The sequence below is a fragment of the Schistocerca piceifrons genome, unplaced genomic scaffold (genome assembly GCF_021461385.2).
Source record: "Schistocerca piceifrons isolate TAMUIC-IGC-003096 unplaced genomic scaffold, iqSchPice1.1 HiC_scaffold_530, whole genome shotgun sequence".
In the NCBI taxonomy this organism is placed as follows: Eukaryota; Metazoa; Arthropoda; class Insecta; order Orthoptera; family Acrididae; genus Schistocerca; species Schistocerca piceifrons.
The window spans coordinates 21,569-40,556 of record NW_025728767.1 but is presented as its reverse complement, the minus strand read 5'-3'; the positions used below and the strand labels follow the sequence as shown (position 1 = coordinate 40,556).

At 56.0% G+C, this 18,988-nt stretch overlaps 31 non-coding genes across 31 annotated transcripts; 25 read left to right on the top strand and 6 right to left on the bottom strand.

The window, feature by feature from the left end:
- Positions 1-339: 339 nt before the first annotated feature.
- Positions 340-413, top strand: Trnai-aau. Its single transcript has one exon. It is a non-coding gene; the product is annotated as a tRNA-Ile (tRNA).
- Positions 414-1,417: 1,004 nt separating this feature from the next.
- Trnag-gcc lies at positions 1,418-1,488 on the top strand. The gene has a single exon. It is a non-coding gene; the product is annotated as a tRNA-Gly (tRNA).
- Positions 1,489-1,863: 375 nt separating this feature from the next.
- Positions 1,864-1,936, top strand: Trnam-cau. Its single transcript has one exon. It is a non-coding gene; the product is annotated as a tRNA-Met (tRNA).
- A 573-nt stretch (positions 1,937-2,509) lies between these two features.
- Positions 2,510-2,583, top strand: Trnai-aau. Its single transcript has one exon. It is a non-coding gene; the product is annotated as a tRNA-Ile (tRNA).
- A 1,004-nt stretch (positions 2,584-3,587) lies between these two features.
- Trnag-gcc lies at positions 3,588-3,658 on the top strand. The gene has a single exon. It is a non-coding gene; the product is annotated as a tRNA-Gly (tRNA).
- A 1,020-nt stretch (positions 3,659-4,678) lies between these two features.
- On the top strand, positions 4,679-4,752 carry Trnai-aau. Its single transcript has one exon. It is a non-coding gene; the product is annotated as a tRNA-Ile (tRNA).
- Positions 4,753-5,344: 592 nt separating this feature from the next.
- Positions 5,345-5,416, bottom strand: Trnaa-ugc. Its single transcript has one exon. It is a non-coding gene; the product is annotated as a tRNA-Ala (tRNA).
- A 340-nt stretch (positions 5,417-5,756) lies between these two features.
- Positions 5,757-5,827, top strand: Trnag-gcc. Its single transcript has one exon. It is a non-coding gene; the product is annotated as a tRNA-Gly (tRNA).
- A 375-nt stretch (positions 5,828-6,202) lies between these two features.
- Trnam-cau lies at positions 6,203-6,275 on the top strand. The gene has a single exon. It is a non-coding gene; the product is annotated as a tRNA-Met (tRNA).
- Positions 6,276-6,848: 573 nt separating this feature from the next.
- On the top strand, positions 6,849-6,922 carry Trnai-aau. Its single transcript has one exon. It is a non-coding gene; the product is annotated as a tRNA-Ile (tRNA).
- Positions 6,923-7,926: 1,004 nt separating this feature from the next.
- On the top strand, positions 7,927-7,997 carry Trnag-gcc. Its single transcript has one exon. It is a non-coding gene; the product is annotated as a tRNA-Gly (tRNA).
- A 375-nt stretch (positions 7,998-8,372) lies between these two features.
- Positions 8,373-8,445, top strand: Trnam-cau. The gene has a single exon. It is a non-coding gene; the product is annotated as a tRNA-Met (tRNA).
- A 573-nt stretch (positions 8,446-9,018) lies between these two features.
- On the top strand, positions 9,019-9,092 carry Trnai-aau. The gene has a single exon. It is a non-coding gene; the product is annotated as a tRNA-Ile (tRNA).
- A 592-nt stretch (positions 9,093-9,684) lies between these two features.
- Trnaa-ugc lies at positions 9,685-9,756 on the bottom strand. Its single transcript has one exon. It is a non-coding gene; the product is annotated as a tRNA-Ala (tRNA).
- A 340-nt stretch (positions 9,757-10,096) lies between these two features.
- Positions 10,097-10,167, top strand: Trnag-gcc. The gene has a single exon. It is a non-coding gene; the product is annotated as a tRNA-Gly (tRNA).
- A 375-nt stretch (positions 10,168-10,542) lies between these two features.
- Positions 10,543-10,615, top strand: Trnam-cau. The gene has a single exon. It is a non-coding gene; the product is annotated as a tRNA-Met (tRNA).
- A 573-nt stretch (positions 10,616-11,188) lies between these two features.
- Positions 11,189-11,262, top strand: Trnai-aau. Its single transcript has one exon. It is a non-coding gene; the product is annotated as a tRNA-Ile (tRNA).
- A 592-nt stretch (positions 11,263-11,854) lies between these two features.
- Positions 11,855-11,926, bottom strand: Trnaa-ugc. The gene has a single exon. It is a non-coding gene; the product is annotated as a tRNA-Ala (tRNA).
- Positions 11,927-12,266: 340 nt separating this feature from the next.
- Trnag-gcc lies at positions 12,267-12,337 on the top strand. Its single transcript has one exon. It is a non-coding gene; the product is annotated as a tRNA-Gly (tRNA).
- Positions 12,338-12,712: 375 nt separating this feature from the next.
- On the top strand, positions 12,713-12,785 carry Trnam-cau. The gene has a single exon. It is a non-coding gene; the product is annotated as a tRNA-Met (tRNA).
- A 573-nt stretch (positions 12,786-13,358) lies between these two features.
- Trnai-aau lies at positions 13,359-13,432 on the top strand. Its single transcript has one exon. It is a non-coding gene; the product is annotated as a tRNA-Ile (tRNA).
- A 592-nt stretch (positions 13,433-14,024) lies between these two features.
- Positions 14,025-14,096, bottom strand: Trnaa-ugc. Its single transcript has one exon. It is a non-coding gene; the product is annotated as a tRNA-Ala (tRNA).
- A 340-nt stretch (positions 14,097-14,436) lies between these two features.
- Trnag-gcc lies at positions 14,437-14,507 on the top strand. The gene has a single exon. It is a non-coding gene; the product is annotated as a tRNA-Gly (tRNA).
- Positions 14,508-14,882: 375 nt separating this feature from the next.
- Positions 14,883-14,955, top strand: Trnam-cau. Its single transcript has one exon. It is a non-coding gene; the product is annotated as a tRNA-Met (tRNA).
- Positions 14,956-15,528: 573 nt separating this feature from the next.
- Trnai-aau lies at positions 15,529-15,602 on the top strand. The gene has a single exon. It is a non-coding gene; the product is annotated as a tRNA-Ile (tRNA).
- A 592-nt stretch (positions 15,603-16,194) lies between these two features.
- Positions 16,195-16,266, bottom strand: Trnaa-ugc. Its single transcript has one exon. It is a non-coding gene; the product is annotated as a tRNA-Ala (tRNA).
- Positions 16,267-16,606: 340 nt separating this feature from the next.
- Trnag-gcc lies at positions 16,607-16,677 on the top strand. The gene has a single exon. It is a non-coding gene; the product is annotated as a tRNA-Gly (tRNA).
- A 375-nt stretch (positions 16,678-17,052) lies between these two features.
- Trnam-cau lies at positions 17,053-17,125 on the top strand. Its single transcript has one exon. It is a non-coding gene; the product is annotated as a tRNA-Met (tRNA).
- Positions 17,126-17,698: 573 nt separating this feature from the next.
- Positions 17,699-17,772, top strand: Trnai-aau. Its single transcript has one exon. It is a non-coding gene; the product is annotated as a tRNA-Ile (tRNA).
- A 592-nt stretch (positions 17,773-18,364) lies between these two features.
- On the bottom strand, positions 18,365-18,436 carry Trnaa-ugc. Its single transcript has one exon. It is a non-coding gene; the product is annotated as a tRNA-Ala (tRNA).
- Positions 18,437-18,776: 340 nt separating this feature from the next.
- On the top strand, positions 18,777-18,847 carry Trnag-gcc. The gene has a single exon. It is a non-coding gene; the product is annotated as a tRNA-Gly (tRNA).
- The last annotated feature ends 141 nt before the right edge of the window (positions 18,848-18,988 follow it).

Sequence of the window (18,988 nt, the reverse complement as noted above, 5' to 3'; positions counted from 1 at the left end):
AGGGTGCCGACACGGGCCTCGGCACGAAATGTGCGAGAGACCATCCGATCCGTCGAACGGACGCCCAAATCCGGTGAGATCTAGTGGCTAGGATGCCTGGCTATCACCCCGGAGGCCCGGGCTCGATTGCCGGTACCGGAACGGAATTTTTTCCACACGAATCGTCTCAAGTTTCAGCAGTGCGTGCTGCCGTTTCCCGTCCTGCTCGCAGTACAGCTACTGTTTCGTGACCGCCAGCAGAACATATACGGGCGAAGCAGACACACGGTGACCCTAGAAGTGGCGTGTGGCTTCATGCCACGTGTTTCCAGCGTAGGGCTGAGCAACCGTCGGCGTGGAGGCCCGTTAGCTCAGTTGGTTAGAGCGTCGTGCTAATAACGCGAAGGTCGTGGGTTCGATCCCCCCACGGGCCAGTAGGCTTTTACTACTACGAAAAGGCAGCGCCGATTTCAGCTGGCGAGTGTGATGACCAAAAGATCATCGCCCTGCGTGGACGTTGGCAGAGGATCCGAACCCGACTCGTCGGGAAGCGCTGCAGCATTCGCTCGGCAATGGTCACAATATGTTGAATACGCTGGTTCTCATACGGCAAAGAGAAAATGAAAGAAAATGCCCGATTGCCGACGTGTAACAACTTTGGCCCTTGTCAGTGCTTGGGCGGGTGACCGCATGGGAACACAGGGTACTGTTGGCAATTTTGCTTCCTATTTTTCTTTCTCCTTTGTTTTCGCAGCTGCAGACCGATTCAGTGAGGGAGACGCCACCGTGAAATGAAGGGGCGTGCTGTGTGTCCACCGCCTCGCCTCTCCCTGCCTCTCTCAGTCGTTTCTCGTGCTTGTCGTTTTGATATAGGCCGACTGGAGAGCGTCAGCTCTCGCGTCAGCTGAGCAAAGTCGAGACAAGTCGAGACACACTGTAGGCTGGTCTGCAGCGAGTAAGAGGGAGAAAGAACATTAATTTAACGGCGCGTGGCAAAAGTACTCATACGCAAAGCTGAAAGCCTGCTGCGGTGGCCGGGAATCGAACACGGATCAACTGCTTGCAAGGCACCTATGCTGACCTTTACACCACCACCGCACAACCGGGCGCCCCCACGCCGCGCTGTGTCGGCTTCCCGCCAGTCGGCAGCGGCCGAAGGTGATCGTAGCCCTAGGCGCATTACGAGGTAGGCTAGGGGAGCACATGCAGATGCATTCGCACGGCGTATCCATGCACATTTCGCACCCTTTGTCAAGAGTCGGCGCCGGCGACGCAAGAGGACGCAGAGGACGGCGTTCTGGCGGCATTTTTAGGCGGTACAGTGCAGGATTCAGCGTCTGCAGCATTTTATCGACAGAATGCTACGGCGCTTGACGGCAGTCACACGTTATCTCGAGACATCTGCTGGGGAAGCAGCGAAAGGTTGCTACTGGTCTGAGCATCGGTGGTTCAGTGGTAGAATGCTCGCCTGCCACGCGGGCGGCCCGGGTTCGATTCCCGGCCGATGCATCGTTTTGCTTTTCCCGCGGTGCCGTGTGGCTTGCGCGCTTGAGATGCACGATCCACAAGAATGTATAGCGGGATTCCCTTGAGAAGAACCGAGAACGCAGCACGTGCGGTTCCCCACTCGGACGCTCGCGTCATGTTCTGCGGACTGGCGTCGGCCTGGCCTCACAAGTTGCTGTGTCCAGGTGCCTCCGAGGCAATGAACTTGAACGACGGGGAGTACTGCCCATCGTTGCAAAAGCTGCAGCACCACCACAATCAACTGGGCCGGCAATGCACGTGTAGCAACAGAACACGTTATCCACCAAGTAGAGTATCTCTGCGTCTAACAATGGGTACGCTACTTGCCCAGTTCCCAGGACCAACGGTCCGCCCCGTGCCTCGGTAGCGCAGTAGTCAGCGCGTAAGTCTCATAATTTTAAGGTCGTGAGTTCGATCCTCATCCGGGGCATTTAATTTTCTGTGACTCACGGTGGTGCTGTCGCTAGGGCTCGAACTTATTTCTTGTTTGTTATCCACAACGTTTCAACGCTTCAGAGAGAAAATTTACACTTCCTGTTATTGATACTGACAGCTTTCCTTTTCCTCTTCTCCCAGTAGAGCATGAAGCCAAAAGCATTGCTCTGAGACTTTTGAGGTGCGCGCCTTGCCAGCCGGTATGCGCAATGACGTTCGCAAAGAGAGAAGGGTGCCGACACGGGCCTCGGCACGAAATGTGCGAGAGACCATCCGATCCGTCGAACGGACGCCCAAATCCGGTGAGATCTAGTGGCTAGGATGCCTGGCTATCACCCCGGAGGCCCGGGCTCGATTGCCGGTACCGGAACGGAATTTTTTCCACACGAATCGTCTCAAGTTTCAGCAGTGCGTGCTGCCGTTTCCCGTCCTGCTCGCAGTACAGCTACTGTTTCGTGACCGCCAGCAGAACATATACGGGCGAAGCAGACACACGGTGACCCTAGAAGTGGCGTGTGGCTTCATGCCACGTGTTTCCAGCGTAGGGCTGAGCAACCGTCGGCGTGGAGGCCCGTTAGCTCAGTTGGTTAGAGCGTCGTGCTAATAACGCGAAGGTCGTGGGTTCGATCCCCCCACGGGCCAGTAGGCTTTTACTACTACGAAAAGGCAGCGCCGATTTCAGCTGGCGAGTGTGATGACCAAAAGATCATCGCCCTGCGTGGACGTTGGCAGAGGATCCGAACCCGACTCGTCGGGAAGCGCTGCAGCATTCGCTCGGCAATGGTCACAATATGTTGAATACGCTGGTTCTCATACGGCAAAGAGAAAATGAAAGAAAATGCCCGATTGCCGACGTGTAACAACTTTGGCCCTTGTCAGTGCTTGGGCGGGTGACCGCATGGGAACACAGGGTACTGTTGGCAATTTTGCTTCCTATTTTTCTTTCTCCTTTGTTTTCGCAGCTGCAGACCGATTCAGTGAGGGAGACGCCACCGTGAAATGAAGGGGCGTGCTGTGTGTCCACCGCCTCGCCTCTCCCTGCCTCTCTCAGTCGTTTCTCGTGCTTGTCGTTTTGATATAGGCCGACTGGAGAGCGTCAGCTCTCGCGTCAGCTGAGCAAAGTCGAGACAAGTCGAGACACACTGTAGGCTGGTCTGCAGCGAGTAAGAGGGAGAAAGAACATTAATTTAACGGCGCGTGGCAAAAGTACTCATACGCAAAGCTGAAAGCCTGCTGCGGTGGCCGGGAATCGAACACGGATCAACTGCTTGCAAGGCACCTATGCTGACCTTTACACCACCACCGCACAACCGGGCGCCCCCACGCCGCGCTGTGTCGGCTTCCCGCCAGTCGGCAGCGGCCGAAGGTGATCGTAGCCCTAGGCGCATTACGAGGTAGGCTAGGGGAGCACATGCAGATGCATTCGCACGGCGTATCCATGCACATTTCGCACCCTTTGGCAAGAGTCGGCGCCGGCGACGCAAGAGGACGCAGAGGACGGCGTTCTGGCGGCATTTTTAGGCGGTACAGTGCAGGATTCAGCGTCTGCAGCATTTTATCGACAGAATGCTACGGCGCTTGACGGCAGTCCCACGTTATCTCGAGACATCTGCTGGGGAAGCAGCGAAAGGTTGCTACTGGTCTGAGCATCGGTGGTTCAGTGGTAGAATGCTCGCCTGCCACGCGGGCGGCCCGGGTTCGATTCCCGGCCGATGCATCGTTTTGCTTTTCCCGCGGTGCCGTGTGGCTTGCGCGCTTGAGATGCACGATCCACAAGAATGTATAGCGGGATTCCCTTGAGAAGAACCGAGAACGCAGCACGTGCGGTTCCCCACTCGGACGCTCGCGTCATGTTCTGCGGACTGGCGTCGGCCTGGCCTCACAAGTTGCTGTGTCCAGGTGCCTCCGAGGCAATGAACTTGAACGACGGGGAGTACTGCCCATCGTTGCAAAAGCTGCAGCACCACCACAATCAACTGGGCCGGCAATGCACGTGTAGCAACAGAACACGTTATCCACCAAGTAGAGTATCTCTGCGTCTAACAATGGGTACGCTACTTGCCCAGTTCCCAGGACCAACGGTCCGCCCCGTGCCTCGGTAGCGCAGTAGTCAGCGCGTAAGTCTCATAATTTTAAGGTCGTGAGTTCGATCCTCACCGGGGCATTTAATTTTCTGTGACTCACGGTGGTGCTGTCGCTAGGGCTCGAACTTATTTCTTGTTTGTTATCCACAACGTTTCAACGCTTCAGAGAGAAAATTTACACTTCCTGTTATTGATACTGACAGCTTTCCTTTTCCTCTTCTCCCAGTAGAGCATGAAGCCAAAAGCATTGCTCTGAGACTTTTGAGGTGCGCGCCTTGCCAGCCGGTATGCGCAATGACGTTCGCAAAGAGAGAAGGGTGCCGACACGGGCCTCGGCACGAAATGTGCGAGAGACCATCCGATCCGTCGAACGGACGCCCAAATCCGGTGAGATCTAGTGGCTAGGATGCCTGGCTATCACCCCGGAGGCCCGGGCTCGATTGCCGGTACCGGAACGGAATTTTTTCCACACGAATCGTCTCAAGTTTCAGCAGTGCGTGCTGCCGTTTCCCGTCCTGCTCGCAGTACAGCTACTGTTTCGTGACCGCCAGCAGAACATATACGGGCGAAGCAGACACACGGTGACCCTAGAAGTGGCGTGTGGCTTCATGCCACGTGTTTCCAGCGTAGGGCTGAGCAACCGTCGGCGTGGAGGCCCGTTAGCTCAGTTGGTTAGAGCGTCGTGCTAATAACGCGAAGGTCGTGGGTTCGATCCCCCCACGGGCCAGTAGGCTTTTACTACTACGAAAAGGCAGCGCCGATTTCAGCTGGCGAGTGTGATGACCAAAAGATCATCGCCCTGCGTGGACGTTGGCAGAGGATCCGAACCCGACTCGTCGGGAAGCGCTGCAGCATTCGCTCGGCAATGGTCACAATATGTTGAATACGCTGGTTCTCATACGGCAAAGAGAAAATGAAAGAAAATGCCCGATTGCCGACGTGTAACAACTTTGGCCCTTGTCAGTGCTTGGGCGGGTGACCGCATGGGAACACAGGGTACTGTTGGCAATTTTGCTTCCTATTTTTCTTTCTCCTTTGTTTTCGCAGCTGCAGACCGATTCAGTGAGGGAGACGCCACCGTGAAATGAAGGGGCGTGCTGTGTGTCCACCGCCTCGCCTCTCCCTGCCTCTCTCAGTCGTTTCTCGTGCTTGTCGTTTTGATATAGGCCGACTGGAGAGCGTCAGCTCTCGCGTCAGCTGAGCAAAGTCGAGACAAGTCGAGACACACTGTAGGCTGGTCTGCAGCGAGTAAGAGGGAGAAAGAACATTAATTTAACGGCGCGTGGCAAAAGTACTCATACGCAAAGCTGAAAGCCTGCTGCGGTGGCCGGGAATCGAACCCGGATCAACTGCTTGCAAGGCAACTATGCTGACCTTTACACCACCACCGCACAACCGGGCGCCCCCACGCCGCGCTGTGTCGGCTTCCCGCCAGTCGGCAGCGGCCGAAGGTGATCGTAGCCCTAGGCGCATTACGAGGTAGGCTAGGGGAGCACATGCAGATGCATTCGCACGGCGTATCCATGCACATTTCGCACCCTTTGGCAAGAGTCGGCGCCGGCGACGCAAGAGGACGCAGAGGACGGCGTTCTGGCGGCATTTTTAGGCGGTACAGTGCAGGATTCAGCGTCTGCAGCATTTTATCGACAGAATGCTACGGCGCTTGACGGCAGTCACACGTTATCTCGAGACATCTGCTGGGGAAGCAGCGAAAGGTTGCTACTGGTCTGAGCATCGGTGGTTCAGTGGTAGAATGCTCGCCTGCCACGCGGGCGGCCCGGGTTCGATTCCCGGCCGATGCATCGTTTTGCTTTTCCCGCGGTGCCGTGTGGCTTGCGCGCTTGAGATGCACGATCCACAAGAATGTATAGCGGGATTCCCTTGAGAAGAACCGAGAACGCAGCACGTGCGGTTCCCCACTCGGACGCTCGCGTCATGTTCTGCGGACTGGCGTCGGCCTGGCCTCACAAGTTGCTGTGTCCAGGTGCCTCCGAGGCAATGAACTTGAACGACGGGGAGTACTGCCCATCGTTGCAAAAGCTGCAGCACCACCACAATCAACTGGGCCGGCAATGCACGTGTAGCAACAGAACACGTTATCCACCAAGTAGAGTATCTCTGCGTCTAACAATGGGTACGCTACTTGCCCAGTTCCCAGGACCAACGGTCCGCCCCGTGCCTCGGTAGCGCAGTAGTCAGCGCGTAAGTCTCATAATTTTAAGGTCGTGAGTTCGATCCTCATCCGGGGCATTTAATTTTCTGTGACTCACGGTGGTGCTGTCGCTAGGGCTCGAACTTATTTCTTGTTTGTTATCCACAACGTTTCAACGCTTCAGAGAGAAAATTTACACTTCCTGTTATTGATACTGACAGCTTTCCTTTTCCTCTTCTCCCAGTAGAGCATGAAGCCAAAAGCATTGCTCTGAGACTTTTGAGGTGCGCGCCTTGCCAGCCGGTATGCGCAATGACGTTCGCAAAGAGAGAAGGGTGCCGACACGGGCCTCGGCACGAAATGTGCGAGAGACCATCCGATCCGTCGAACGGACGCCCAAATCCGGTGAGATCTAGTGGCTAGGATGCCTGGCTATCACCCCGGAGGCCCGGGCTCGATTGCCGGTACCGGAACGGAATTTTTTCCACACGAATCGTCTCAAGTTTCAGCAGTGCGTGCTGCCGTTTCCCGTCCTGCTCGCAGTACAGCTACTGTTTCGTGACCGCCAGCAGAACATATACGGGCGAAGCAGACACACGGTGACCCTAGAAGTGGCGTGTGGCTTCATGCCACGTGTTTCCAGCGTAGGGCTGAGCAACCGTCGGCGTGGAGGCCCGTTAGCTCAGTTGGTTAGAGCGTCGTGCTAATAACGCGAAGGTCGTGGGTTCGATCCCCCCACGGGCCAGTAGGCTTTTACTACTACGAAAAGGCAGCGCCGATTTCAGCTGGCGAGTGTGATGACCAAAAGATCATCGCCCTGCGTGGACGTTGGCAGAGGATCCGAACCCGACTCGTCGGGAAGCGCTGCAGCATTCGCTCGGCAATGGTCACAATATGTTGAATACGCTGGTTCTCATACGGCAAAGAGAAAATGAAAGAAAATGCCCGATTGCCGACGTGTAACAACTTTGGCCCTTGTCAGTGCTTGGGCGGGTGACCGCATGGGAACACAGGGTACTGTTGGCAATTTTGCTTCCTATTTTTCTTTCTCCTTTGTTTTCGCAGCTGCAGACCGATTCAGTGAGGGAGACGCCACCGTGAAATGAAGGGGCGTGCTGTGTGTCCACCGCCTCGCCTCTCCCTGCCTCTCTCAGTCGTTTCTCGTGCTTGTCGTTTTGATATAGGCCGACTGGAGAGCGTCAGCTCTCGCGTCAGCTGAGCAAAGTCGAGACAAGTCGAGACACACTGTAGGCTGGTCTGCAGCGAGTAAGAGGGAGAAAGAACATTAATTTAACGGCGCGTGGCAAAAGTACTCATACGCAAAGCTGAAAGCCTGCTGCGGTGGCCGGGAATCGAACACGGATCAACTGCTTGCAAGGCACCTATGCTGACCTTTACACCACCACCGCACAACCGGGCGCCCCCACGCCGCGCTGTGTCGGCTTCCCGCCAGTCGGCAGCGGCCGAAGGTGATCGTAGCCCTAGGCGCATTACGAGGTAGGCTAGGGGAGCACATGCAGATGCATTCGCACGGCGTATCCATGCACATTTCGCACCCTTTGTCAAGAGTCGGCGCCGGCGACGCAAGAGGACGCAGAGGACGGCGTTCTGGCGGCATTTTTAGGCGGTACAGTGCAGGATTCAGCGTCTGCAGCATTTTATCGACAGAATGCTACGGCGCTTGACGGCAGTCACACGTTATCTCGAGACATCTGCTGGGGAAGCAGCGAAAGGTTGCTACTGGTCTGAGCATCGGTGGTTCAGTGGTAGAATGCTCGCCTGCCACGCGGGCGGCCCGGGTTCGATTCCCGGCCGATGCATCGTTTTGCTTTTCCCGCGGTGCCGTGTGGCTTGCGCGCTTGAGATGCACGATCCACAAGAATGTATAGCGGGATTCCCTTGAGAAGAACCGAGAACGCAGCACGTGCGGTTCCCCACTCGGACGCTCGCGTCATGTTCTGCGGACTGGCGTCGGCCTGGCCTCACAAGTTGCTGTGTCCAGGTGCCTCCGAGGCAATGAACTTGAACGACGGGGAGTACTGCCCATCGTTGCAAAAGCTGCAGCACCACCACAATCAACTGGGCCGGCAATGCACGTGTAGCAACAGAACACGTTATCCACCAAGTAGAGTATCTCTGCGTCTAACAATGGGTACGCTACTTGCCCAGTTCCCAGGACCAACGGTCCGCCCCGTGCCTCGGTAGCGCAGTAGTCAGCGCGTAAGTCTCATAATTTTAAGGTCGTGAGTTCGATCCTCATCCGGGGCATTTAATTTTCTGTGACTCACGGTGGTGCTGTCGCTAGGGCTCGAACTTATTTCTTGTTTGTTATCCACAACGTTTCAACGCTTCAGAGAGAAAATTTACACTTCCTGTTATTGATACTGACAGCTTTCCTTTTCCTCTTCTCCCAGTAGAGCATGAAGCCAAAAGCATTGCTCTGAGACTTTTGAGGTGCGCGCCTTGCCAGCCGGTATGCGCAATGACGTTCGCAAAGAGAGAAGGGTGCCGACACGGGCCTCGGCACGAAATGTGCGAGAGACCATCCGATCCGTCGAACGGACGCCCAAATCCGGTGAGATCTAGTGGCTAGGATGCCTGGCTATCACCCCGGAGGCCCGGGCTCGATTGCCGGTACCGGAACGGAATTTTTTCCACACGAATCGTCTCAAGTTTCAGCAGTGCGTGCTGCCGTTTCCCGTCCTGCTCGCAGTACAGCTACTGTTTCGTGACCGCCAGCAGAACATATACGGGCGAAGCAGACACACGGTGACCCTAGAAGTGGCGTGTGGCTTCATGCCACGTGTTTCCAGCGTAGGGCTGAGCAACCGTCGGCGTGGAGGCCCGTTAGCTCAGTTGGTTAGAGCGTCGTGCTAATAACGCGAAGGTCGTGGGTTCGATCCCCCCACGGGCCAGTAGGCTTTTACTACTACGAAAAGGCAGCGCCGATTTCAGCTGGCGAGTGTGATGACCAAAAGATCATCGCCCTGCGTGGACGTTGGCAGAGGATCCGAACCCGACTCGTCGGGAAGCGCTGCAGCATTCGCTCGGCAATGGTCACAATATGTTGAATACGCTGGTTCTCATACGGCAAAGAGAAAATGAAAGAAAATGCCCGATTGCCGACGTGTAACAACTTTGGCCCTTGTCAGTGCTTGGGCGGGTGACCGCATGGGAACACAGGGTACTGTTGGCAATTTTGCTTCCTATTTTTCTTTCTCCTTTGTTTTCGCAGCTGCAGACCGATTCAGTGAGGGAGACGCCACCGTGAAATGAAGGGGCGTGCTGTGTGTCCACCGCCTCGCCTCTCCCTGCCTCTCTCAGTCGTTTCTCGTGCTTGTCGTTTTGATATAGGCCGACTGGAGAGCGTCAGCTCTCGCGTCAGCTGAGCAAAGTCGAGACAAGTCGAGACACACTGTAGGCTGGTCTGCAGCGAGTAAGAGGGAGAAAGAACATTAATTTAACGGCGCGTGGCAAAAGTACTCATACGCAAAGCTGAAAGCCTGCTGCGGTGGCCAGGAATCGAACCCGGATCAACTGCTTGCAAGGCAACTATGCTGACCTTTACACCACCACCGCACAACCGGGCGCCCCCACGCCGCGCTGTGTCGGCTTCCCGCCAGTCGGCAGCGGCCGAAGGTGATCGTAGCCCTAGGCGCATTACGAGGTAGGCTAGGGGAGCACATGCAGATGCATTCGCACGGCGTATCCATGCACATTTCGCACCCTTTGTCAAGAGTCGGCGCCGGCGACGCAAGAGGACGCAGAGGACGGCGTTCTGGCGGCATTTTTAGGCGGTACAGTGCAGGATTCAGCGTCTGCAGCATTTTATCGACAGAATGCTACGGCGCTTGACGGCAGTCCCACGTTATCTCGAGACATCTGCTGGGGAAGCAGCGAAAGGTTGCTACTGGTCTGAGCATCGGTGGTTCAGTGGTAGAATGCTCGCCTGCCACGCGGGCGGCCCGGGTTCGTTTCCCGGCCGATGCATCGTTTTGCTTTTCCCGCGGTGCCGTGTGGCTTGCGCGCTTGAGATGCACGATCCACAAGAATGTATAGCGGGATTCCCTTGAGAAGAACCGAGAACGCAGCACGTGCGGTTCCCCACTCGGACGCTCGCGTCATGTTCTGCGGACTGGCGTCGGCCTGGCCTCACAAGTTGCTGTGTCCAGGTGCCTCCGAGGCAATGAACTTGAACGACGGGGAGTACTGCCCATCGTTGCAAAAGCTGCAGCACCACCACAATCAACTGGGCCGGCAATGCACGTGTAGCAACAGAACACGTTATCCACCAAGTAGAGTATCTCTGCGTCTAACAATGGGTACGCTACTTGCCCAGTTCCCAGGACCGACGGTCCGCCCCGTGCCTCGGTAGCGCAGTAGTCAGCGCGTAAGTCTCATAATTTTAAGGTCGTGAGTTCGATCCTCACCCGGGGCATTTAATTTTCTGTGACTCACGGTGGTGCTGTCGCTAGGGCTCGAACTTATTTCTTGTTTGTTATCCACAACGTTTCAACGCTTCAGAGAGAAAATTTACACTTCCTGTTATTGATACTGACAGCTTTCCTTTTCCTCTTCTCCCAGTAGAGCATGAAGCTAAAAGCATTGCTCTGAGACTTTTGAGGTGCGCGCCTTGCCAGCCGGTATGCGCAATGACGTTCGCAAAGAGAGAAGGGTGCCGACACGGGCCTCGGCACGAAATGTGCGAGAGACCATCCGATCCGTCGAACGGACGCCCAAATCCGGTGAGATCTAGTGGCTAGGATGCCTGGCTATCACCCCGGAGGCCCGGGCTCGATTGCCGGTACCGGAACGGAATTTTTTCCACACGAATCGTCTCAAGTTTCAGCAGTGCGTGCTGCCGTTTCCCGTCCTGCTCGCAGTACAGCTACTGTTTCGTGACCGCCAGCAGAACATATACGGGCGAAGCAGACACACGGTGACCCTAGAAGTGGCGTGTGGCTTCATGCCACGTGTTTCCAGCGTAGGGCTGAGCAACCGTCCGCGTGGAGGCCCGTTAGCTCAGTTGGTTAGAGCGTCGTGCTAATAACGCGAAGGTCGTGGGTTCGATCCCCCCACAGGCCAGTAGGCTTTTACTACTACGAAAAGGCAGCGCCGATTTCAGCTGGCGAGTGTGATGACCAAAAGATCATCGCCCTGCGTGGACGTTGGCAGAGGATCCGAACCCGACTCGTCGGGAAGCGCTGCAGCATTCGCTCGGCAATGGTCACAATATGTTGAATACGCTGGTTCTCATACGGCAAAGAGAAAATGAAAGAAAATGCCCGATTGCCGACGTGTAACAACTTTGGCCCTTGTCAGTGCTTGGGCGGGTGACCGCATGGGAACACAGGGTACTGTTGGCAATTTTGCTTCCTATTTTTCTTTCTCCTTTGTTTTCGCAGCTGCAGACCGATTCAGTGAGGGAGACGCCACCGTGAAATGAAGGGGCGTGCTGTGTGTCCACCGCCTCGCCTCTCCCTGCCTCTCTCAGTCGTTTCTCGTGCTTGTCGTTTTGATATAGGCCGACTGGAGAGCGTCAGCTCTCGCGTCAGCTGAGCAAAGTCGAGACAAGTCGAGACACACTGTAGGCTGGTCTGCAGCGAGTAAGAGGGAGAAAGAACATTAATTTAACGGCGCGTGGCAAAAGTACTCATACGCAAAGCTGAAAGCCTGCTGCGGTGGCCGGGAATCGAACCCGGATCAACTGCTTGCAAGGCAACTATGCTGACCTTTACACCACCACCGCACAACCGGGCGCCCCCACGCCGCGCTGTGTCGGCTTCCCGCCAGTCGGCAGCGGCCGAAGGTGATCGTAGCCCTAGGCGCATTACGAGGTAGGCTAGGGGAGCACATGCAGATGCATTCGCACGGCGTATCCATGCACATTTCGCACCCTTTGTCAAGAGTCGGCGCCGGCGACGCAAGAGGACGCAGAGGACGGCGTTCTGGCGGCATTTTTAGGCGGTACAGTGCAGGATTCAGCGTCTGCAGCATTTTATCGACAGAATGCTACGGCGCTTGACGGCAGTCCCACGTTATCTCGAGACATCTGCTGGGGAAGCAGCGAAAGGTTGCTACTGGTCTGAGCATCGGTGGTTCAGTGGTAGAATGCTCGCCTGCCACGCGGGCGGCCCGGGTTCGTTTCCCGGCCGATGCATCGTTTTGCTTTTCCCGCGGTGCCGTGTGGCTTGCGCGCTTGAGATGCACGATCCACAAGAATGTATAGCGGGATTCCCTTGAGAAGAACCGAGAACGCAGCACGTGCGGTTCCCCACTCGGACGCTCGCGTCATGTTCTGCGGACTGGCGTCGGCCTGGCCTCACAAGTTGCTGTGTCCAGGTGCCTCCGAGGCAATGAACTTGAACGACGGGGAGTACTGCCCATCGTTGCAAAAGCTGCAGCACCACCACAATCAACTGGGCCGGCAATGCACGTGTAGCAACAGAACACGTTATCCACCAAGTAGAGTATCTCTGCGTCTAACAATGGGTACGCTACTTGCCCAGTTCCCAGGACCAACGGTCCGCCCCGTGCCTCGGTAGCGCAGTAGTCAGCGCGTAAGTCTCATAATTTTAAGGTCGTGAGTTCGATCCTCACCCGGGGCATTTAATTTTCTGTGACTCACGGTGGTGCTGTCGCTAGGGCTCGAACTTATTTCTTGTTTGTTATCCACAACGTTTCAACGCTTCAGAGAGAAAATTTACACTTCCTGTTATTGATACTGACAGCTTTCCTTTTCCTCTTCTCCCAGTAGAGCATGAAGCCAAAAGCATTGCTCTGAGACTTTTGAGGTGCGCGCCTTGCCAGCCGGTATGCGCAATGACGTTCGCAAAGAGAGAAGGGTGCCGACACGGGCCTCGGCACGAAATGTGCGAGAGACCATCCGATCCGTCGAACGGACGCCCAAATCCGGTGAGATCTAGTGGCTAGGATGCCTGGCTATCACCCCGGAGGCCCGGGCTCGATTGCCGGTACCGGAACGGAATTTTTTCCACACGAATCGTCTCAAGTTTCAGCAGTGCGTGCTGCCGTTTCCCGTCCTGCTCGCAGTACAGCTACTGTTTCGTGACCGCCAGCAGAACATATACGGGCGAAGCAGACACACGGTGACCCTAGAAGTGGCGTGTGGCTTCATGCCACGTGTTTCCAGCGTAGGGCTGAGCAACCGTCCGCGTGGAGGCCCGTTAGCTCAGTTGGTTAGAGCGTCGTGCTAATAACGCGAAGGTCGTGGGTTCGATCCCCCCACAGGCCAGTAGGCTTTTACTACTACGAAAAGGCAGCGCCGATTTCAGCTGGCGAGTGTGATGACCAAAAGATCATCGCCCTGCGTGGACGTTGGCAGAGGATCCGAACCCGACTCGTCGGGAAGCGCTGCAGCATTCGCTCGGCAATGGTCACAATATGTTGAATACGCTGGTTCTCATACGGCAAAGAGAAAATGAAAGAAAATGCCCGATTGCCGACGTGTAACAACTTTGGCCCTTGTCAGTGCTTGGGCGGGTGACCGCATGGGAACACAGGGTACTGTTGGCAATTTTGCTTCCTATTTTTCTTTCTCCTTTGTTTTCGCAGCTGCAGACCGATTCAGTGAGGGAGACGCCACCGTGAAATGAAGGGGCGTGCTGTGTGTCCACCGCCTCGCCTCTCCCTGCCTCTCTCAGTCGTTTCTCGTGCTTGTCGTTTTGATATAGGCCGACTGGAGAGCGTCAGCTCTCGCGTCAGCTGAGCAAAGTCGAGACAAGTCGAGACACACTGTAGGCTGGTCTGCAGCGAGTAAGAGGGAGAAAGAACATTAATTTAACGGCGCGTGGCAAAAGTACTCATACGCAAAGCTGAAAGCCTGCTGCGGTGGCCGGGAATCGAACCCGGATCAACTGCTTGCAAGGCAACTATGCTGACCTTTACACCACCACCGCACAACCGGGCGCCCCCACGCCGCGCTGTGTCGGCTTCCCGCCAGTCGGCAGCGGCCGAAGGTGATCGTAGCCCTAGGCGCATTACGAGGTAGGCTAGGGGAGCACATGCAGATGCATTCGCACGGCGTATCCATGCACATTTCGCACCCTTTGTCAAGAGTCGGCGCCGGCGACGCAAGAGGACGCAGAGGACGGCGTTCTGGCGGCATTTTTAGGCGGTACAGTGCAGGATTCAGCGTCTGCAGCATTTTATCGACAGAATGCTACGGCGCTTGACGGCAGTCCCACGTTATCTCGAGACATCTGCTGGGGAAGCAGCGAAAGGTTGCTACTGGTCTGAGCATCGGTGGTTCAGTGGTAGAATGCTCGCCTGCCACGCGGGCGGCCCGGGTTCGTTTCCCGGCCGATGCATCGTTTTGCTTTTCCCGCGGTGCCGTGTGGCTTGCGCGCTTGAGATGCACGATCCACAAGAATGTATAGCGGGATTCCCTTGAGAAGAACCGAGAACGCAGCACGTGCGGTTCCCCACTCGGACGCTCGCGTCATGTTCTGCGGACTGGCGTCGGCCTGGCCTCACAAGTTGCTGTGTCCAGGTGCCTCCGAGGCAATGAACTTGAACGACGGGGAGTACTGCCCATCGTTGCAAAAGCTGCAGCACCACCACAATCAACTGGGCCGGCAATGCACGTGTAGCAACAGAACACGTTATCCACCAAGTAGAGTATCTCTGCGTCTAACAATGGGTACGCTACTTGCCCAGTTCCCAGGACCAACGGTCCGCCCCGTGCCTCGGTAGCGCAGTAGTCAGCGCGTAAGTCTCATAATTTTAAGGTCGTGAGTTCGATCCTCACCCGGGGCATTTAATTTTCTGTGACTCACGGTGGTGCTGTCGCTAGGGCTCGAACTTATTTCTTGTTTGTTATCCACAACGTTTCAACGCTTCAGAGAGAAAATTTACACTTCCTGTTATTGATACTGACAGCTTTCCTTTTCCTCTTCTCCCAGTAGAGCATGAAGCCAAAAGCATTGCTCTGAGACTTTTGAGGTGCGCGCCTTGCCAGCCGGTATGCGCAATGACGTTCGCAAAGAGAGAAGGGTGCCGACACGGGCCTCGGCACGAAATGTGCGAGAGACCATCCGATCCGTCGAACGGACGCCCAAATCCGGTGAGATCTAGTGGCTAGGATGCCTGGCTATCACCCCGGAGGCCCGGGCTCGATTGCCGGTACCGGAACGGAATTTTTTCCACACGAATCGTCTCAAGTTTCAGCAGTGCGTGCTGCCGTTTCCCGTCCTGCTCGCAGTACAGCTACTGTTTCGTGACCGCCAGCAGAACATATACGGGCGAAGCAGACACACGGTGACCCTAGAAGTGGCGTGTGGCTTCATGCCACGTGTTTCCAGCGTAGGGCTGAGCAACCGTCCGCGTGGAGGCCCGTTAGCTCAGTTGGTTAGAGCGTCGTGCTAATAACGCGAAGGTCGTGGGTTCGATCCCCCCACAGGCCAGTAGGCTTTTACTACTACGAAAAGGCAGCGCCGATTTCAGCTGGCGAGTGTGATGACCAAAAGATCATCGCCCTGCGTGGACGTTGGCAGAGGATCCGAACCCGACTCGTCGGGAAGCGCTGCAGCATTCGCTCGGCAATGGTCACAATATGTTGAATACGCTGGTTCTCATACGGCAAAGAGAAAATGAAAGAAAATGCCCGATTGCCGACGTGTAACAACTTTGGCCCTTGTCAGTGCTTGGGCGGGTGACCGCATGGGAACACAGGGTACTGTTGGCAATTTTGCTTCCTATTTTTCTTTCTCCTTTGTTTTCGCAGCTGCAGACCGATTCAGTGAGGGAGACGCCACCGTGAAATGAAGGGGCGTGCTGTGTGTCCACCGCCTCGCCTCTCCCTGCCTCTCTCAGTCGTTTCTCGTGCTTGTCGTTTTGATATAGGCCGACTGGAGAGCGTCAGCTCTCGCGTCAGCTGAGCAAAGTCGAGACAAGTCGAGACACACTGTAGGCTGGTCTGCAGCGAGTAAGAGGGAGAAAGAACATTAATTTAACGGCGCGTGGCAAAAGTACTCATACGCAAAGCTGAAAGCCTGCTGCGGTGGCCGGGAATCGAACCCGGATCAACTGCTTGCAAGGCAACTATGCTGACCTTTACACCACCACCGCACAACCGGGCGCCCCCACGCCGCGCTGTGTCGGCTTCCCGCCAGTCGGCAGCGGCCGAAGGTGATCGTAGCCCTAGGCGCATTACGAGGTAGGCTAGGGGAGCACATGCAGATGCATTCGCACGGCGTATCCATGCACATTTCGCACCCTTTGTCAAGAGTCGGCGCCGGCGACGCAAGAGGACGCAGAGGACGGCGTTCTGGCGGCATTTTTAGGCGGTACAGTGCAGGATTCAGCGTCTGCAGCATTTTATCGACAGAATGCTACGGCGCTTGACGGCAGTCCCACGTTATCTCGAGACATCTGCTGGGGAAGCAGCGAAAGGTTGCTACTGGTCTGAGCATCGGTGGTTCAGTGGTAGAATGCTCGCCTGCCACGCGGGCGGCCCGGGTTCGTTTCCCGGCCGATGCATCGTTTTGCTTTTCCCGCGGTGCCGTGTGGCTTGCGCGCTTGAGATGCACGATCCACAAGAATGTATAGCGGGATTCCCTTGAGAAGAACCGAGAACGCAGCACGTGCGGTTCCCCACTCGGACGCTCGCGTCATGTTCTGCGGACTGGCGTCGGCCTGGCCTCACAAGTTGCTGTGTCCAGGTGCCTCCGAGGCAATGAACTTGAACGACGGGGAGTACTGCCCATCGTTGCAAAAGCTGCAGCACCACCACAATCAACTGGGCCGGCAATGCACGTGTAGCAACAGAACACGTTATCCACCAAGTAGAGTATCTCTGCGTCTAACAATGGGTACGCTACTTGCCCAGTTCCCAGGACCGACGGTCCGCCCCGTGCCTCGGTAGCGCAGTAGTCAGCGCGTAAGTCTCATAATTTTAAGGTCGTGAGTTCGATCCTCACCCGGGGCATTTAATTTTCTGTGACTCACGGTGGTGCTGTCGCTAGGGCTCGAACTTATTTCTTGTTTGTTATCCACAACGTTTCAACGCTTCAGAGAGAAAATTTACACTTCCTGTTATTGATACTGACAGCTTTCCTTTTCCTCTTCTCCCAGTAGAGCATGAAGCTAAAAGCATTGCTCTGAGACTTTTGAGGTGCGCGCCTTGCCAGCCGGTATGCGCAATGACGTTCGCAAAGAGAGAAGGGTGCCGACACGGGCCTCGGCACGAAATGTGCGAGAGACCATCCGATCCGTCGAACGGACGCCCAAATCCGGTGAGATCTAGTGGCTAGGATGCCTGGCTATCACCCCGGAGGCCCGGGCTCGATTGCCGGTACCGGAACGGAATTTTTTCCACACGAATCGTCTCAAGTTTCAGCAGTGCGTGCTGCCGTTTCCCGTCCTGCTCGCAGTACAGCTACTGTTTCGTGACCGCCAGCAGAACATATACGGGCGAAGCAGACACACGGTGACCCTAGAAGTGGCGTGTGGCTTCATGCCACGTGTTTCCAGCGTAGGGCTGAGCAACCGTCCGCGTGGAGGCCCGTTAGCTCAGTTGGTTAGAGCGTCGTGCTAATAACGCGAAGGTCGTGGGTTCGATCCCCCCACAGGCCAGTAGGCTTTTACTACTACGAAAAGGCAGCGCCGATTTCAGCTGGCGAGTGTGATGACCAAAAGATCATCGCCCTGCGTGGACGTTGGCAGAGGATCCGAACCCGACTCGTCGGGAAGCGCTGCAGCATTCGCTCGGCAATGGTCACAATATGTTGAATACGCTGGTTCTCATACGGCAAAGAGAAAATGAAAGAAAATGCCCGATTGCCGACGTGTAACAACTTTGGCCCTTGTCAGTGCTTGGGCGGGTGACCGCATGGGAACACAGGGTACTGTTGGCAATTTTGCTTCCTATTTTTCTTTCTCCTTTGTTTTCGCAGCTGCAGACCGATTCAGTGAGGGAGACGCCACCGTGAAATGAAGGGGCGTGCTGTGTGTCCACCGCCTCGCCTCTCCCTGCCTCTCTCAGTCGTTTCTCGTGCTTGTCGTTTTGATATAGGCCGACTGGAGAGCGTCAGCTCTCGCGTCAGCTGAGCAAAGTCGAGACAAGTCGAGACACACTGTAGGCTGGTCTGCAGCGAGTAAGAGGGAGAAAGAACATTAATTTAACGGCGCGTGGCAAAAGTACTCATACGCAAAGCTGAAAGCCTGCTGCGGTGGCCGGGAATCGAACCCGGATCAACTGCTTGCAAGGCAACTATGCTGACCTTTACACCACCACCGCACAACCGGGCGCCCCCACGCCGCGCTGTGTCGGCTTCCCGCCAGTCGGCAGCGGCCGAAGGTGATCGTAGCCCTAGGCGCATTACGAGGTAGGCTAGGGGAGCACATGCAGATGCATTCGCACGGCGTATCCATGCACATTTCGCACCCTTTGTCAAGAGTCGGCGCCGGCGACGCAAGAGGACGCAGAGGACGGCGTTCTGGCGGCATTTTTAGGCGGTACAGTGCAGGATTCAGCGTCTGCAGCATTTTATCGACAGAATGCTACGGCGCTTGACGGCAGTCCCACGTTATCTCGAGACATCTGCTGGGGAAGCAGCGAAAGGTTGCTACTGGTCTGAGCATCGGTGGTTCAGTGGTAGAATGCTCGCCTGCCACGCGGGCGGCCCGGGTTCGTTTCCCGGCCGATGCATCGTTTTGCTTTTCCCGCGGTGCCGTGTGGCTTGCGCGCTTGAGATGCACGATCCACAAGAATGTATAGCGGGATTCCCTTGAGAAGAACCGAGAACGCAGCACGTGCGGTTCCCCACTCGGACGCTCGCGTCATGTTCTG